This window comes from Sinocyclocheilus rhinocerous, unplaced genomic scaffold, assembly GCF_001515625.1.
Source record: "Sinocyclocheilus rhinocerous isolate Xijiao unplaced genomic scaffold, SAMN03320098_v1.1 scaffold555, whole genome shotgun sequence".
Taxonomy (NCBI): domain Eukaryota; kingdom Metazoa; phylum Chordata; class Actinopteri; order Cypriniformes; family Cyprinidae; genus Sinocyclocheilus; species Sinocyclocheilus rhinocerous.
In genome coordinates, this window is record NW_015629527.1 from 744,339 (window position 1) to 744,643 (window position 305).

General features: G+C 45.6%; 1 protein-coding gene across 1 annotated transcript in view; it reads right to left on the bottom strand.

Moving 5' to 3' along the window:
- The window catches only part of LOC107739187 (wiskott-Aldrich syndrome protein family member 1-like), a 42,809-nt gene that overhangs the window by 7,955 nt on the left and 34,549 nt on the right, over positions 1-305 (bottom strand). The gene's annotated exons all lie outside the window — the stretch shown is intronic.

Sequence of the window (305 nt, forward strand, 5' to 3'; positions counted from 1 at the left end):
CAATTTAGGTCCCCACCGTGACACGAGTCCCCATGAGTCTGTGTGTATTCAGGTTTAAGTCCCCACCAGAATAGAAAAACAGGTACACATACACACAAACACACACACACACTCACACTCTCACACAGACACACACACTCTCACACACTCACACTCACACGCACACTCTTGTTGTGTATTCATCACGTTATGGGGACATTCCATAGGCGTAATGGTTTTTATACTGTACAAACTGTATGTGCTACTGCCCTACACCAACCCTACCCCTAAACCTACCCCTCACAGGAAACTTTGTGCAATTTTAC